Source organism: Ambystoma mexicanum, chromosome 4p, assembly GCF_040938575.1.
Source record: "Ambystoma mexicanum isolate Mex_15411 chromosome 4p, UKY_AmexF1_1, whole genome shotgun sequence".
NCBI lineage: Eukaryota > Metazoa > Chordata > Amphibia > Caudata > Ambystomatidae > Ambystoma > Ambystoma mexicanum.
Genome location: NC_090927.1, coordinates 1,258,473,602 through 1,258,488,875, shown reverse-complemented (window position 1 = coordinate 1,258,488,875; position 15,274 = coordinate 1,258,473,602). Strand labels below are relative to the sequence as shown.

Genomic DNA, 15,274 nt, shown 5'->3' with positions numbered 1-15,274 from the left:
GAGGGGGGGCGGCATTAGCTATCTGCGTCAGAAAGGCAAAGCTCCAGATAAATATCCAGGTCCGTGCCTTGTTTCAAAGCAAACAACCGTTTCTCATTTCTATTATGGGCTCTTATTTTGTCACGCACAAATGAGGTTTTGCATTTATACAGAATGATCAAACTTATCCGAGTAACCTTTGTTATGGGGTCATTGAGTGTTGAGAGCCTAGTTGAAGAACCATACATGTTTAAGCTTGCATTTCTTTGCATTCTCAAACGTGTATTCGTCCATTCAAAGAAGAGGGGGGGGTGCGCTACAATTACACAGTTTATGCTTAACATTGTCAAGCTGTTTTATTACCACGTTTGCACTGCTAAATTATTAAAAGCCAAACACATTTTCTACCCACTAGAAAATATGCGGTCATGTGCTTGAAGACTGGTCTCAAATTCCAGCTTCACCACTTTGCTAAAGTGTTTGATCCTGGGCAAATAATTGTATCTCACTGTGCTATATATATATATATATATATATATATATATATATATATATATATATATATATTAAAGAAAAATGCTTCAGCTCTGAACAGATGTGCTAATTAAAAGAAAACATCTTTAATCATGAACAAAGCAGGAAAGTTTAAATTGACCAAGATAGAAATAAATAAGGGATGCCTGTAGTAAGTTGAAATGGCTACTTTTTTTTGTAGATTCCGAATATTAAATGTTAATTTGGCACGAGTACATATGCATGGCATGATTTTCAAATGTAGGCACGTCTGCCACAAGCTCAAAGGGTTTTTGCCTTCGCACCCAGAATGCCATGCCGATGTCCAAGGAGCACAATGTCATCGTTTGGACGGAGACAGTTTTAAAGTAAAAGTGCCTTCAAGAATCAGGTTCTCAAGCGAGGCAGTTCATAATCCCACGTTTAAGTAGGCACCAATGGCCCCAAGCTACATTTTGAAGGAGTTGAGAGACCAGACTCTACCAAGTGTCATGACAAAGTAGATGAGAGATCATATTATTCCAAAGAGTACCATGCGAAAAAGCAAGTCCTTTTCCTGGTAGGACGGGTTCTGGTCAAGCTCTTCTATGCTATCCTGATATCTTCAGGTTTCTTTGACAAAGGCCTGAATCAGCATAGAATACGTCTAGGCTGCTAAGGAGTGTAAACGAAGCGGATGGGTGAAGGACCATCCACCCCAGTTGAATAGTCAGGGCGATTTGGGAGAAGCCAAGACAGCAAGTAATTCAAGGTCCAGACGTCCAAGACATAGCCTTTTTTGACCAGTTGGCAATCCTAATAAGGTGAAAGATTGCTGTCTGTTTCAGGTTGTGTACAAGCTTTGTTAGAAGTGGAAGGGGAGGAAAACCATATAAACTCTGGGCATCCGAGGACAGGAGTAAGGCACCACCCTGTGCAAACTGGCCCTCCGCCCAAGAAGCTTGCAGAAGTTGGATGGTATCACCTCCCCACACAAGAAAGGGGGTAAAGGAACAGAAAAGTCACATCACCAATTCACTCACCCCTGCAGGTTCCCTTGAGAAAGGGGGTAGACATGCCTTTGTCAAAGTGATGAGAAACACAAGTGCAAAAGCATTTCAGGTTCCATCTGTTGCTAGTTATCAGTGTGGTTCGCATTTTGTGAATGAACAAATGAAGCAATGCATGAATTGGATGGTATAGCTCAGAGGTATAGTGCACACCAGGTTCTAATTCCGGGTCTGTGCTTAGAAAGCTCTTGGCATTAAGCGAATTATAAAAAAAAAAACGATATCAATAATCCTTAGTAATATCCTGCATACAGATGGAGAAAAAAGGGTCGCCAACAGCAGTGTTTGTTTCGTAAATCTTATTATGGGCTCCCTTTCAAAGAGGGCAAACTGTTCAGTCATTCACAATCTGGAGCTTGCAATGACAATGATCTGCGAACAATTCGTTTTCCGGTTCCTCGGGCAGGCTCAGATCATCAACTTTATGTCCTAGATGTTGGAGGAGGTCATCCCCAGCTACTTTGAGCGACCTAGCCTGCAGGGACGGGAGGACCTCGAAGTGGCAAAACAGCAGATCTTCCACCCACCAGGTAATAAAAACGGCCTGTTCTACTTCTCAAACGCTGCCTCCCTGTCCTAATGTCACAGCTCTATTCAGCCAACACCCCTTACTATTCTTCCTCGATTTGCAGAGATCTTGATCCGAAAGGGAGCTCTCAATTTTCTCTCCACCTGTACCCCTTGATTCTACCTCAAATCTCTCCTCTGCTAATGTTCCCAATCAAAGCCTTCCCCACCTTGGTTCTTCCCCACCACCCAGCCCCTACAACTTCCACTGCCCTCTTTGGTGCTTTAAGTTTCCTTATTCATTTTAACCAGCCTTCTGCCTCTACATCTCTTCCATCTTCTCTTTTTGGCAGTTTCCATGACACTCTTGTCAACTCCTCAAGTCCATGTAGCAGCTAAGGGGGTTGCCAATGATGGTTCCCTCCTCCCTCTGGGTCATGCTTGGCATGCACCGGGAGGCAATTCTGAACTCTTGCCTGGATTGGTTAACTAGATTTCTTTGATTTATCCAGCCCTTGCAGTGGAACGCAGGCCGAGCTTCATAACACTTATCCACCATCAGTGATCTGTGTTCTTCCACGCAGTTAGGACCTCAGCGCAGAGCTGCTGCAATATCAGTTCTGCCCAGTATGCAGCTGAACCGGATAGTGACATCTTGTAACCAAAGTGAGTCTCAAGCTGACACTTAACAGGCCTCAAAAATCCTTACTCGCCAATGGGAATGTACTCTGGGTGAGTTATAAAATACAATAAAAAAATATAAACCGTGATGTGTGTATGTGGAGAATTGAGGGGCAACTTTAGGCCACCTAGTAGTTTGCAACTTTTAGTTTTGTATTGCTGCTTTAAGATACCGGAAATTAAAACAGCACTACAAATTACACATCAAGAATGGCTTAGCACAGGCACACTTTATCCAACAGTCTTCTGCCACAGAGATCAAGTGGTCCATGGGATCGTCAATACAGATTTATTAAGTGTTGTCTTTATCCAGGACGACAATCTCTGGAGAAATACAACCATTTAGAAGAGACTAACGTTTCCTTCCTTTCAAGCCAGTCATTTAGGTTTCCGTCCTTTCTTTCAAGCTAATAAGAGTGAACTGGATTACAAGGATTGCATGCATCATGCTTCACATTCTATGGCAAGACGGAGGCGTTACTTCTTGTATTACTGCTACTACAACAATTCAACTTTAAACATTTGTTTCACTTTCTAAAACTTGATAACACTTTTTTGTTCCCTTCCAGATCCTCTGGAAGACTAACCACAAACATAGGGGTAGCAGTTTTAAAACTAAAACAAATGACCCTGAACTACAAATGCCCATAATCCTGTGTGTCCAGGTAGTCCTCCTCAGGACTTTGTCCAATCAGGGCCAACCCCTATCTACAAGAGGGACCCCAGCTGATCCCAACTCGTCGTTCTTTGTTGCTGCTGCTCAGTTAATTACTCCCTTTTACAATAATTCCTGAAGGTTTAGTTAAGCACGCACTGATAGTAACGTAGAAATATGTTTAGGTAGTACGCGCATTGTATGGCATAATTTGGGTGAGCTATTAAGTGGTTCAGTGAATAGCACGAGTTACCTCATAAAGTTACCTCAAAGCGTCTTGTTCGCTCCGTTTCATGGCGACATTCCACTCCTTTTTCCCGTAACCGGTGGCGTTAGGGAATTCATATCGGCAGCAGTGGGGCCGGAGCCGCGAGCGAACACGCTCATCTGCCGAACTCAGTTCATTCTCGATTTTCAGTGAATGAACAGTGCGGCGCAGCGCGAGGAGAGTTTCCAGAGCATATATTGGGCATAACTGCATCAAAAGAAAAGATACAAGAGTTATTGTGAGTGGTGTGGACATCTGCAAAACCCTCGTGGGATTGGAGCTCGGAGGAATGGGCAGAAGAGCCCATTGAGGAGGACCAAGACCTATCCCTAAGTTTTAAAAGGGTCCTAGGGTCTCTCTAACAAACTGTTTCAGAGGGGGGGGTTCTGCCTCGGACTCAAAGATTAGACCATCTAGAGGCCATGCTGAATAAGCAAAAGGCTGAGCAAGAGAAGTCCAAGAAGGTGAGGGGGCTCAGCCCCCGGGAGGGAACCTCAGCTCGACACCCCAATGCTGGGGTTGAACATAAGGGCAGCAAGAAAGCTTGGAAGAGTAATAACTGATGCCCCCGAGCCAGCCAGAAGGGGTAGACTTGATGCCGCAAGAGCCAGTTGACCCTGTAAGCAGGCTGAAAGAGGCCTTTATGAGAAGGGCAATGGTGCCATGCTCTCGACCATCCTGCCCCAGGGGTATACAATTCAGGGGAGGAAGAGGATGCCGGATACAGGCCAGGTGAAGAAAGCAGAGGAGGTGCGCCCCCCCTCATCAGCCCGAAAGGACCGCACAACCTCCAGACGAGGAGAGCCTGGGTGATATGATTGATCCGGAAGCAATAAAAACATCCCCAAGTCCACAGACTGGGTGCCATCGCCCAATATATGATGCCCGATATAAGGAAACCTCGACAGAGATAAGATGAAAAATGAGGCCAGAATGCCCCAGGCCAGAGTTACCAGGCAAAGTAACTGACACCCTGGATCTCGACCCGAAGATGGTCACGTTTGTAACAAAATCTTCTAAAGATGTGAGGAAAGGGGTGGACAGAGCATGGCGAGCCTGCCAGAATAAGCTTTTGGACCTCTCCAGCCCCCCAAAAAAAAATAAATAAAAGGACTTGGTCGAAAGGGCCATAGACACAGGCGTTCCGGTGGACCCACGAGTCCTTGCAAACTGGGCTCAACGCGCAGTGTGTTTTTTGGGAAAATGCGAACTGTGCAGTCTCTTCAGAGAGAAGAGGGGTGCTATTGAAAATTGACAGTAAGCTAAGCGACCTCTCTCCGTAGGAGGCAGGTGACAGAGCAAAGGCATGCTATTCGACGACGCCTTCGCCAAAGAGATGAATCAGCTTGTAAGGACATACTACACCCTGGAGAAAGCGCAGAGCTCCATATTCCCCGACCGTGTTTTTGCTGGGACCGGACGACAAAGGGGTCGGGCGTCCGTTTGCTTCGCACAGAAGACCCCAGGGACCAAGAGCCCAGTATTGGGAAACCCCAACAGCAGGACAACTTCTTCCCTGCAAGAAGCCGTTTCCCCAGGAACAGAAGGGGGAGAGGAGCCTACAGGTAGCAGAGCACACCAGGCGGTGAGTACTTTGACTATGCCCAGCAAAATAGTGGGCAGAACAGCCTGGTTTTTACAAGCATGTCGCAATGTATCCAACAATGCGTGGGTGTTGCAGGCAGTGTCAGAAATACGCCTAGAACTCACAAGCACAAGAGCTGACCCCAAAGTTCAAGACACAAAGCGAAAGGTCTCGCCTCTCCAGCGAGTTGCACGACCTAGCAATCAACGAGGCAATAGAACGGGAGGTTCAAGAAGGGCCGGGTTTCAGCTGCAACACGTTTCTGGTTCACAGAGGGGAAAGTCAGGTCAGTAATACATTTGAAAAGCCTAAACGAATGGGTTGTGTACAGGTACTTCCCGAAGAAGGTGAATCCCTTCCATCTTGATCTTCTCAGGAAGGGAGATTGGCTAGTCCGCCTAGATCTCAAAGACGCCTACCTCACCATCCCCTTAGCAAGCGAACACCAAAGATATCTTCGCTTCCGGAGGGGGACAGAGTATGGCAGTTCACATGTCTCCCATTTGGGCTAGCATCCGCTCCTTGGGCCGTCACCAAACTCATGCGCCCAGTAGCAGCAGCTATCCGCAATAGAAGGATAAGGATTATAATTTACCTAGATGACATTTTAATTCTAGGTCAGGGCGCAGCACAGCTACAAGATCAGGCAGCATGGGTATACAACCTAGTGGCCTCCCTCAGCTTCATCATCAATACGGAAAAGTCAGATCTACGACCTGCACAGCAAATAGAGTTTCTAGGGTTTGTGATAGACTCCAAGAAAGCAACGCTGGAGTTGCCTGCTCAGAAAGTCCAAGCAATACAGAAAGAACTGAGAGCGCAGTGATGGAGGACGTTTATTTCGCTTCGCAATCTGCTCGCGTAGTGGGCCTTCTAGCAGCCTCGATACAACCGATCTTTTCGGGTCCTCTGCACTACAGGGCCCTCCAAAGGTTAAAGATCAGACACCTCAGGGGCGGCCTAGGGTACCATAAACTTGTGTCTTTAGACCAGGAAGCCATTACAGAGCTCCACGGGTGGTTGAAAAACATGGAAGCCTGGAACAGTAGGGCAATCTTCAGAGACACTCCAGACATAGTGATGGAGTCGGACGGCAGCAGGGCAGGCTGGGGGGCTCAATGCAGGGATTTAGAACAGGAGGAAAGAAGAGCTCCAATTCCATATAAACTGTCTGGAACTCTTAGCAGGATCCTTTGCAGTAAGAGCGTTCAGAGATCGGGCAAACTGCTGTGTTCTTCTCAAGATGGACAACATTTCAGCAGTCGGTATATAAACAAGCTGGGAGGGACTTCCTCCAGGATGTTAGCAGAATTGGCAAAGGATTTTTGGCATCATTGTCTACAACAGCAAATATCAGTATCAGCAGAATATTTACCAGGGGCGCAAAATGTGGTAGCGGGCTGGAAATCACGGTATCGGGTAGCTCCAGCGATTGGAGCCTACTCCCGGAGGTCTTCATCCAGTTGTAGTAGTTGTGGGGACCACTGGAGATAGACTTATTTGCCACCAGGCTCAATACCCAGCTGCAAAGATTTTACAGCTGGAGGATAGACCCAGATGCAGCAGGGACAGATGTATTCTGCAGCAGTCCACTACACATGCCCTCCATTTATCATGCTGTGCAGAGTAGCAGCGAAGGTGAGGAGAGAGCAGGTGGAGCTAGTGCTCATAGTGCCGATGTGGAAATCCCAGCCATGGTTTCCAGTAGTGATGGAATTTTCTACGGATTTCCCCGAGAGCGATTCCTCATAGGGGAGACATTCTACAGGGTCCGAACAGCCAGTATCACCCGCTCACAGCGGAGGGCGCCCCGGGCCTACTGGCTTGCAGGGTTTCAGGCAACGTTGTGAGCTGCCAGGCATTTTGCAGCTTGCTGCGGACTGTATTAGAGACTCATGGGTGCCCTCCACCATTAGGAGCTATGGTACCGCTTAGGAGCGATGGGCAACGTACTGCACAGGCATCAGTGTTGATCCCGTTTCGGCCCCCTCTAGTTCACATGCTGATCTTCTTGGCGCAAAGATTTGAGGAAGGCTGCGCCTACAGAACAACAGGGAGTGTACAGGTCGGCGATATCAGCAGGTCATGAGAAAGTAGAGTGACACCCAATAGGGGAACACCCTGCCGTAGTTCGACTTCTGAAGTGAGTGAAGATTCGGAAACCACCCGAGCCCAAGTACTCAGTGCTATGGGACGTTCGGATGGTTTTCCAACTATTCTCATCATGGCCAGAGAACAAAGACCTTTTGTAATCCCAGTTATCGGGGAAGCTAGCCATGCTTCTATGTCTCATAGCATGTAGAAGAGTGTCAGACGTAAAGGCTCTAGAGAGACAGGAAGATCTATCCAGAAGGAGTGGCCTTTAACGTAGCAAACAGAACTAAATCGGACTCTACAGTTATTTCATTCCCTTATTTTCCAGATAACGCTAAGCTGTGGGTAGAACAGTGTATTAAAGATTGTGAGGCAGCCATGGCAGTCTTCAGGCCCAGGGAGTTACCCAGTTATTAATTGCACGCAGGAAGCCTCTTCATGCAGTTGCAACAGCCACCATAGCAAGGTGGGTTAGAGAAATAATGCACTGGGCAGGAGTGGATTTGTCTCAGTTTGGCGCGCATTCAGCTAGGGGGCACTGGCATCTAGCGCATTTGCAGCAGGTGTATCTTTCCAGGACATAATGAGATCAGCCGACTGGTCTAATTAATGTACGTTTAAGACTTTGTATTTCAAGCCTGTCGCGCAGATAGCTAATAAGAGCTATTAATAGCTTTGAACAAGCATAATGCTCGCCTCCATCTTGCCATAGAATGAAGATTGTCCAGGCTTACAGCAGGCAGTCTTGATTCTATTAAAGACAAGGAGGCGAACATTATATCCCACCCTGGTGGGTCAGGATGGCAGACTGTATGGGAACATATGTTAAGATGGTAATATGATGCATCTATATGGGATTTAAAAGACCCACCCTTATAATTACGTCTCCATTCCTTCCAAGGGAAGGCCAGAAGGCTACCTGAGGAGAAAGATCACAAGTGCAGGAAGTGATTAGCAAGTAGAAGTTCCTTTTCGCCATCTCAGAGCCGAGGTTCCGGCAAAGATAGAACTGTTTCAGTTGGTTCAATTGGACGGTTATCGTCACAAGCTAGTGGCCAAAGAAAGAGGAGTTGGGATCAGCTGGGGTCCCTTTTATAGATGGGGGTTGGCCCTGATTGGACAAAGTCCTGGAGTGGACTACCTGGAAACAAAGGATTATGGGCATTTGTAGTTCAGGGTCATTTGTTTGAGTTTTAAAACCGTGCTACATGTAGGTTTGTGGTTAGTCTTCCAGAGGATCTGGAAGGGGAAAGAAAAAAAAAAAAAGTGTTCAAGTTTTAGAAAAGTGAAACAAATATTTAAAGTTGAATTGCTGTAGAAGTAAAGCATAATGCTCGCATCCTTGTCTTTAATAGAATCAAGACTGCCTGAGCTGTAAGCCTGGACAATCTTCATTATGCTCACTTCTGGGATTAAGCGGTCATTCAGATGGAAATATGGGTGCTGCTGAAGAAGGGATGTCAGTGCGAGACCAGGTGTCACTTAGTACAAACAATACAGACCTAAAAAAGGTGCAAGTCTGATGGGTGGAGCGGGATTGTTCTGTTCAAATGAACATGTAGCTCTGTAGATGGTCTAGCAAGAGCAAGGAAGAGCACTCTGAGGTACTACCAAAATGATTGTGCGAGCTCCATTTATCCAACAATTTTGGTGCTTGAGTCGGATTTGTTGCTCAACTCAGCGCGAACACTGCCAGGGTTGTGGACCTCTTGCCCCAATCCCCTCCAGGACAACAACTAGGAAGTAGAAGTCAACTACAGAAGGGTGAGGGAGCTCAGGAGAACGCCAGTCAGAAGTAGTGCTTCTTTGAAGCAGCATAGGGAATGGATATTGGAAGTTGTACAAGAAGACAATTAAACCTGGATTTTTTCTCTTTTAAAGAGAAAGTTCTATACCCTTGGTTTTAATAGTATAAAAAGGAGATGCTCCTATCCCCCAAAGGCACAAAAGCACATTTTATGTATACGAAACGCAATGGTTGAACATGTAGATATTTACAAGAAGGGCACGATTTGATGGAAAGGTCTGCATAAACAGTTCCTGCTAAAAGGTCATTTTCATAGAGGCAGACAGGTAAATTTGAAGAGCGCATTAAAATCTAAATAGATTCATTCCATCCAAATGGGGGCATATTCTGACTGGCATGAGGAGTCAGAAACGCACTGCCTTTAAAATTAGGGAGGCTGGGGGGATTTAAAGCTTTATGAGGAAAAATGACTAGTAATTAAAGAGGCTGGTGAAAAATGTATAAAACAAGGGTCAATCAGGAGGATGGAATGGGGCCAGCACCTACCGTGCAGTATCCTCAATTGGTGAAAGAAAAGCAGGATGCGGAAACGGCAGCGGCCATGTAGACCCCGTTTTCTGGCACTCCCAGGGGTAAGGGTGTACACCTCACTCAACCAAAAGCAGGGATAGTCCCACATGCAACCAAATATCGCCACTTCCCTCCCAGTCCAACTGGATAGGCAGGGATGCTTTAAAAAAAAAAAACTTAAACAACCCAGGAGAGTCCTTCCCTTACTCCTTCATGAGAGATGGACTGAAAGGTGGATTTTTGGAGGCATCCCAACAAGCACCCCCTTTTATTTACATCAAAAAATAAATAAACCACTTTCTTATTAAACATTGTAATTGGTCATTTCTAACATGCCTAATACCCAGAGGTTTCCGAGCGCGGACCCGTGGATCCAACCTGTGTTGCTCTGCGCCGTTTGCTTCCAAGGCAAGCATGTTCTAGGTTCCTTTAAGAGTTCTTTTTATTCCAACACTTAATTTGACAAAATAACCAAGTAACTAATACAAGCATTCATTTAATATAGAGTTAGAATTCCTTTCTGAACAATCAATGAATACACAAACACAACTTAAGAATCCTATGATGCAGGCATGTACTATAATAACTAACATTAATTTCTTTATTGGCATTTTCATAGAACAGCAACAAACCATACCCAAACCACCCACCCACCCCCCCCAATATATTCCACAAACCCAGAGTCAGGCCAAAGTGCATAGGAGTAAACCACACGTGACCATACAGGGTTTATATACCATTCCACGTCAGGTTTCTAAGCGCATGCATAGCGAGGCCGGGGGCACAAGACAGTACAATCCCTCATTCTCCCGCAGTGGGCCAGCAGTTCAAAGTCACAATCCTGTCCCATGTTGCCCACAACAGGCGACCCTCTCAGTGCGGAAACAGCGAAGCTGCGAGTGTCCGGGACGTAGTGGAATCCAAACGCTCTTCACCCCCATGAAGGAGATATGACGTATATGCATCCCAGTGGCTCCCCAAGTGTTCCCCCTCATCACACCCCACCTCAACTCCATATTGTTGCAATACATGATGTCCCGAGACCATTGGGCAATCGGAGCCACAGCACTACCCCAGCCCATAGCGACCCTTCGCTTGGCCAGGATCAGCAGAAGAGTAACCAACTTCCTAAACCCCTTCGGTACTTGGGCAGTGTATCCCAACAAACCCATCATCGGATCCGGAGGATATCGCTGGCCCGCGATCTGCCCTATCACATCAAACACCCCCCCCCCCCCTCTCCAGAACTGGCCCAGCGATGCACAGTCCCATGTGGAAAAACCCTGCTGGTTCATACACCTCCTGCAAGCCGCTTGTTAAGATGGATTTCTGAACTCTGTCCTGGTGGCGCAGAAGTTCAGAAGGCCAACCTAATTACTTGGAACAGGGTAACCTCTGGACAAGCCAGACCAATCAAGGTAGCGATCGCGGCGGTCAAGACTAGGTCTCAAGAGGGGTGAGGGTGACTGAAAGCCCGCAGTGAGCACACAAAGCAAGAGCGCTGACAAACTACTCCAAACAGTTGTTATATCAAAAATAGATACCCATTTATTTTAAGGCCTTTAAAATAATGACCGTAGCGAGAAAATCACAATATCACAATATTAAACCAACACATACCATATCAACACAATATATATACAAATACACAGTCGCAAGTGTTTAAAGCACAAAATATGTAGTCCACCTGCCAGGGAAGGAAAACAGACAGTGCGATAATGCTTTCGACTCAGTTCGCCTTCAAAGGCACCTAACTAGATGGAAGTCCGAGCCCTGCGAAGAGTGGAGCCTTGTGCTCAAAGTACCTGCCACGCCGGTGCCGACGGGCACAAGGGGAAGCTCTTCGGAGGAAGTCAGGCGGTTCACGTTAGTGCACAGCAGAAGAAGAACAGGTTCCGCAACTCAAGCGCAGCCTCCACAGCGGGCAGAAGCAGAGCGCGAGCGCGGCAAAAGGGTGCTGTTTTTACACAGCAGGGAAAAGCAATGGGATACTGCAGGAGGGCGACCAGATCCTAGATATACTACTCACCGGTCCCCGAAGCAAGCAGACCCAGGCTTCTCCACGATAGTTTCAGCAGCTGGCAGGTTCAGAAGAGCAGGGAACGCTTTGTAGTCGTGTAGAGCAAAAAGACGTCCCAATCGACGAAACCGGCACAGTTTTGTTGCCGCACAGGACAACGGAGCGGCCGTGTGTATTCGAGCCAAATGAACCCTCCTCCCTTCAGACCTGGGGACGCCAAGCGTACGAAGCGTGGGAGAGGGACAAGGACTCGCAATACAACACAACCTGGCGGCGGTTGCAGAGCCAAACTCCTTGGTAAGCTGGTCAGTCAACTGGATGGCCCAGAGACGCTTCCGAAGGCTTACTTGGCAGGAGATGGTTGAAGATGCCGGGAATAGCTGTTCCTGCTATTCCAAAGGTCGAAGCACCAGTACAGGCCTTCTGGTTCGATCAAAGGAGGACCGGGGCTCTCCGGACGACAGCAGTGCAAAGGAGGATTCCTTCAGCGGGTCACCAGCGATTCCTCGGTCCAGCCTCGTAGTTGCAGGATACTTGGCTCCTGTATTCCTTCGTTCGTGAGAACTCAGGAGATCGACATGGTAGTGGTGTTTCCAGCCCCCTCTTATCCACGGTTCCCTTCGCGCCAAAACGGAGGGGAGCCAATGGGAGATCCGCTCATCAAAACACATACCATACGTGGACCAATCATGGACCACGGTGGTCCCAGGCATTCACACCACCCTAGACTCTCTGGCACCCAGGATGTGTATTGGGACCAGACATCCCAGCCCACACCCTGGAGGCACACAAACGACATGTAGAAGCCCGCGAAAGCAACCACGTTTCGCGGGAAAGTACATGCCCAAATAAGGAAGGCCCCGGGTCGCCGGACCCGGGGAAGGTGAAGGGAGCAAGACGGACAGTGTGTCAAAGACGGACAAAGGAGCCTCGCGGCCTGGCCATTTTGGGAGCCAGGCCACCATTTTGGGTTCAGTGCAAAAACGTGCTCAGAACGCCAAAAGGAGCTCAAAATAAACAAAACGATCGCTGCCACCATTCCAGTCCCTGAATGACTTGCACCGATCAAATACCATCCTAAAAGAGTATCTAGGGCCTGTAGAAGGCTAGAGACCCAAGAGAGCTGTAACTTAGCTTACAGTGCCCTCTTGTGTCGTGTTGCACTAAAGCTGCGACACGATAAAAGAAACTACGGGAAACCACGTTCCCCGGTACTGACTGTCTTAAGGGCATGTCAGTTTCCCCGTAAGAAAGGAGCGAAAGCCCAGAGAAGTGCGGCAGAAGGCTGTACTTCTCTGGCAAAGTCAAGAACAAGGTTAAAAACAATAGCAAAAAGTTTAGGGGTTGCCACATGGAAGGAAAATTCCCTACAATTACGAAATCTTTCCTAACACCGCTGATCTGTGATGAAAATAACGATGCAAACACCTCGGAAAATAATAGCATTGATGTAGAAATGTGTAATGTACAAGCTTAAAATTGGTGTTAAAAGCCCCCTTCCTCGTGCCTTCACAGCAGTATAGCCACGCTTCCTCCGAGATCTCTCTTCCCAACAACCGTTCCCACTCTACTCGTGAAGCTGATACTGACCGCGATCTACCCTCTAACCCGGCCGCATAAAGCCGCCTGACCAACCCTCGATCCAAATCTCCCTTGATCACGCTATCTAGCAACTGCGCCACCAGGGGCGGCCCGGGAAAGGTCGGAAAAAGCCGCTTCAACGCCACCCAGAGCCTGTAATGTGTAAAAACAGTGCGGACAGAGCGCCGCTGCCTCGCAGCTGATACAGGGTGAGGAATGTGCCGCTCGGGAACAAATCTGCAAACTTAACTAGACCGAGCCGTTTAGTCCTGGCAACAACTTCCCTCGCTAGTCACAGGTATACCAGGGATAAATATAACCGGGAGCTCCGGCGAGTAAAGTATACCGTTCGCGGGCGCACATTTCAATCGAGACCAGGCCCTACATGTTAACTCCACCATGGTGCGCACCACCCCCAAATGTCTGAGACAGTACGGAGTAAAGCCGGGGACGCGATGGACCATTCTATCTCTACGTGTCTATGCTCCTCCACCAATCCATACCAATATCGTAAGTAACTGGCCTGAGCCACTCAATAATAAAATTCAAATTCGGGCAACGCAAGGCCCCCACGACAGACAGGTGCTATGAGCGTGTCCCACGCCACCCGCGTTTGCTTGCCAGCCAGGGTTTACCTTTAGCCCCAAGAGTTCCCCACATTGCTGGACATCTAACATGACCAGGTTTAAATTGACCTAGGGCGGCGCAGGAACAAGACCATGTCATCCGCGTATAGCGAAATAACCCCTCTATGGGAAAACAACTGGATCCCGCGATGAAGATGAAGCTCCCTGACCCCCTCAGCCCAAGACTATGGCCAACGCGAACAACAGAGGGGACAAAAGGCACCCATGGCGCGTCCCCCTTTTGAGCGGGATCCGTGCAGTAACCTGCCCATTGACCCTTACCACCGGTTTATCATATAAAAAGGGACACCATGGACAAAAAGGAGCCCCCAAGACCAGATCTGCGCAGGACCGTAAATAAAAAGGGCCATTCGATAGAATCAAAGGCCTTAGTAGCATCCAATAGGACTGCCACAGCCGGATCAGCCCGAACATCCGCCTCAAACCAAACGAAGTCGAGCACCCTGGAATAAAGCCCGCCTGATCTGCCCTCACCAGCGTGGACATCAGCGGCGACAAACGGGCCGCTAAGATCTTAGCCAAGATTTTATTATCCAAATGTATTAATCCCCCTCAGGCTTCCCCGGTTTCAAGAGCACTACCACTAAAGCCTCCTCAAGGACTCGGTAGCTCACCCGCAAGTACGGCCTCTTGGTACATTCGTAGCAAATAGGGAGCTAATTTGTCCGCAAAACATTTATAAAACTCTGAGGTGAACCCATCTGGACCCTGGGACTTCCTATTGGCCAGCGACCGTATAGCCTCCCGCACCTCCTCCAACAACACCGGCCTATCCAGCCACTCCCTCTGCTCCCCTGAGCACCAATACAAACCAATCTGGTCAAGAAACGCGTCGATATCCGCCTGTGAGGCTCGGGACTGAGGCATACAGGCGGGTGTAAAACGTGTGGAACTCCTTGAGGATCGCCTCATCCTCAAAGTGACTCACCCCATCCTCGTCCCTGATGACCGCCACCCTGCCCCCCAGGGGTATGCAGCCGCGTAGCCCTAGCTAACATCCTACCCAGGGCTTGACCCTCACCGTATTTTCGAGGGACCGACCTATCCCATAAGTACTGGACTTCCCGCTGGGCAAGGGCACGGAACTCCTGAAGACATCTCATTATCTCCCCCTGCTGGGCTCTGGAAGGAACAAGGGCAGCCTCCTGCAACTTACACATCTCCTCCTTCTCCAAATCCTCACGGCTCTTTTAGTAGACCGCCTTCTTGGAGATGCACTCCCCCCGTATCACGCACTTAAACCCCTCCCACAGAGAACTGGCAGAGGACACTGACCCCTCATTCACCTCAAAATAATAGTCAATAGCTTTCCCCAGCTCCACCCGAAAGACCATATCCTGAAGCTCGGTTCCCTTAAACCTCCACGGCAATCTCCCCC

The 15,274-nt window shown here is 48.2% G+C and overlaps 1 protein-coding gene across 5 annotated transcripts in view; it reads right to left on the bottom strand.

The window, feature by feature from the left end:
* CCSAP (centriole, cilia and spindle associated protein) overlaps positions 1 to 15,274 on the bottom strand; it is a 173,182-nt gene that overhangs the window by 9,816 nt on the left and 148,092 nt on the right. The gene's annotated exons all lie outside the window — the stretch shown is intronic.